The sequence below is a fragment of the Condylura cristata genome, unplaced genomic scaffold (genome assembly GCF_000260355.1).
Source record: "Condylura cristata isolate star-nosed mole 26May11 unplaced genomic scaffold, ConCri1.0 scaffold00014, whole genome shotgun sequence".
NCBI classification, from domain to species: Eukaryota; Metazoa; Chordata; class Mammalia; order Eulipotyphla; family Talpidae; genus Condylura; species Condylura cristata.
Genome location: NW_004567115.1, coordinates 26,162,346 through 26,165,641, shown reverse-complemented (window position 1 = coordinate 26,165,641; position 3,296 = coordinate 26,162,346). Strand labels below are relative to the sequence as shown.

General features: G+C 47.5%; 1 protein-coding gene across 1 annotated transcript in view; it reads right to left on the bottom strand.

Annotated features, from left to right (window-relative positions):
- The window catches only part of AGPAT6 (1-acylglycerol-3-phosphate O-acyltransferase 6), a 37,727-nt gene extending 36,060 nt beyond the window's left edge, over positions 1-1,667 (bottom strand). The window contains exon 1 of the mRNA XM_004682268.2: positions 1,578-1,667. The gene's annotated coding sequence lies outside the window, so the exon portion shown is untranslated. The remainder of the gene's footprint in view (positions 1-1,577) is intronic.
- Between the last annotated feature and the right edge of the window lie 1,629 nt (positions 1,668-3,296).

The following is a 3,296-nucleotide window of genomic DNA, read 5'->3' as shown; positions in this document are numbered from 1 at the left end:
GATCCCTGCCCCAAGAAGACCCACATGGCGTGGCAGACCTCTCCTGACCTGCCCACTGCTCCCCTCAGCAGTGTACATCCTGGATCTGCCTGTTCTGCTCCCCATTCTGTCTCTGGTGAATCCTCTCACCACCCCTGCTCCTCTGGCCTGTATCCCAGTTCTGTATGCATAAATAAAATAAATCTTTAAATAAAAATTGAAAAAGCTAAGCAAGATAACCTGGAATTTCTCATCCAGACCTTCAATGCTTTTTGTTTTAACCTGTACTGGAGTTGCTTGATCATTCTGGATACCCTCCTCTGGTCCTTTAGGATGCTAGTGATTTGGAGTGGAAGAAATTACAACAGTAGGTCATTAAATAGTGTCCCACTGAAAGTATACCATGACTTTATACACTAGTAATGTCTTTATTTCAAATCTCAAGCTGCTTTTGACATCAAGGACTTCTCTCAATGATTAGGCTTGGACCTCTGTGAGTTGAATCTGAATGATGGTACATGCTGGTTTGCTATTCTACTTTTGTATGTCTAAACTGCCCCATGAAGCAAAGGTGAAAAAAAATCACTGTCGAAGTGAGAAAAGTACACCGGACTGGCATTATTATGGGACTCTTTTCTACCGTCTCTGGCATAAAGATAACTGCTTTTTCAGACCATTTCCGCTGGGTCAAGATAGAATCAACAAGACATGAACCTAAACAGAGTTTCTCAAAGTTCAGCCAAACCTAAGGAAAATGAACCAGAAAGGAAATTCTTCGAACATTCTCAAGAGGTTATCAGGTGGAAGATCCACGGCACAGTGGGCATGAGCAGTGAGAGGCACCGATATCTAGTTCAGTATGGAGTTTACTTGTACAGAACTCTACTATATGTTTCAAATGTATCTATATTTTTTGGTATATTTCCCATTACTTTTAAACTGCAAAAGGTTAACCCCAACGTGAGACATAAAGTGAGGAAATAAAATAGACCCCCCTAGTAGGGCTCCGCCTCGCCACGCGTGCAATAGAAACGGAAAGGCGAGAGATGGGGGTGGGGGAAGAAATGCTTTAAAGAAAATTAGAAAAATGGGGTTCCTTTGGACAACCAGCAGCGGTTACACCCCAGAGAAGTCAAAGACCGTCAGAAAATTATAGGTGAAGGTGCTTTCTGGTGAGCTCTAAAACCCCTGGGGCTGGGCAGGGAGGCCCAATGGACACCGAAGAGTCCATGTGGAGAGGGGCGGCCGAAGGAGCAATGGCGAGGAGCTAGCGCGGCACTGGCCTCCGGGAGCGGCGAGGAGGCAAGCGTGGCGCTGGGTGCCCCGGCCAGCGTCGGAGGGGGAAGGGTGTGAGGGCGCCGGGGTCCCGGCCCCCGGAGGGGTGCGGACTGTTCCACTGCAGCCGAGGGGGCGGGACATTCCGAGCGGCCGGGAAACCCCAGGAAGCGGTAATGGTGTCTCCTGACGCCAGAGCGGCGTAGGGAGGGTGTCCCGGACCGCAGGCCCTGCGCGGGTCGCCCGGCCCCGAACCCCACTTTTTATTTCGGTTCCCCTGAGGCCAGTGACCTTCAAGAAGGAGTCGACTCGGCCCTACTCACCGACCGCGAGGTTCCGGGGCTCCAAATCCCGTTGACGGTCCCTCCCGCCCTAGTCCGCTGCCGCCGGCCGAGGCGTGCGTAAGGACGTGCGCGCGCCCGCCCTTTGTCTACGCCGCTTTGACGTGACCCCCTCGCGTCCCATCCCCACCCCTCCCACCGTCTAATCTCACGCCCCGCACCCTCGCGCCGGGCGCGCGCCGGGTGGGCCGGGCGGGGTCCCCGAGGGGCGGGGCGGAGTGAGGGGGCGGGGCGCCGCTGCACCTGCGCGGGGGGCGCGCCGGTGAGCCGTCCGGTCGCCCCCTGGTGGGCAAGAGACCGCAGCCGGGGCGAGACAGGTGCAGAGACCTGTAGGCTCAGGTCGTCTACCTCTGGCGTTGGTCCATGCCCCCAGGATTCCTTCTCCAATAAGGAGGCTTCCTAAAGAGGCATCTTCACCTTTCCGAGCAAAGGTTCACCTTACTGGCTTTTCCCCGGAGAGGGACTCATTTAGGTTCTAAAGGGTGAAATCAACCCTTACTTGTAAAAAGGGGCATCTCTCTAGTCATTTTGAGATTTTTGTGAATACGCAATGAGGTAGAGATAGGTAAAGAACTTAGCTTGACAAACTCAAAAAATGTTAGCTTGCCATCACCACCATCATCACCATGCTCATCATTTTCATCATCTCTGAATCTCATTTACCTTAGTAGTGAAGCCAAGATTACAAAGGGTTGATGTAGACAATCTCCGTGGTCCCTTGCAGTTGTAACTCTCCAATGTCTACCTCAACTTGGAACCGATCTCTTCACTAAATTCTCGCTCTTGCCAACTGTATTTTGTTTATGTATTTTTCATGACCTCTTCAGACTTCAAAGGCCTTACCCAAGCTTATTATCTCCCTTGGTCAGACTTTAAAAATATAGCCCTTCTACTTCCTGTTCTTACCTGTTTGGACAAAGCTCTCTCCTCTGTTCTGCACACTGCTGTCAGATTGCCATTCTGTGCTGAATAATCAATAGATGCTTAAGGTAAAGTTCACATTCTTAGAGTCTCAAAATTGGATTGCAGGAAGGATTGGACTGCTCCAAAATATCATCTATTTGATTCTTATCACATATATATTCACTTAAACATTTACCCATTATCTTAATAAACTTTCATTAAGCCCTTACTATACATGCCTGGCTTTTGCTAACTTCCCAATGATTAAAAAAGAAAAAAGAAAAAAAAAAAACACAAAAACATGGCTGTGTCCAATCTTCAACTAGATTAAGTTCCATAAAATAAAAGAAATTGGACATCATACCTTTTCATATCCTCCTTAATGCCAGGAATAGTGTTTTTAAGTGGCCATTACCGTCTGAAATGCTTTTTGGTTTCTTATTCTGATCTCTTTTAGCACCAGAAACAGTCAAAACTTAAGAGCAGCCTGTCTATATGCTCTGCTTTTGTGTATTTATGCTCAGAATTCTCACAAGTCCTACCATCTATTTCAGTTCTTTGTACATAATAGCTCTGATATTGAAAAATGTTTCATACATACTAGAAATTCAGTCACAAGGCTGTTTGTCTATAGAGGATATCTGTTGCTTATAATATGACCAGTTTCTCGCTAATGCTAAATATCTTGTACTGTGAATTTGGCTGTCTTTAAATTAGTTGAAGGTATTTTCACATTCTAGATTAGAAACGCCAAAAAATTAGTAATATTATGGGCCCTCCGTGGTGGCACAAAAGGTT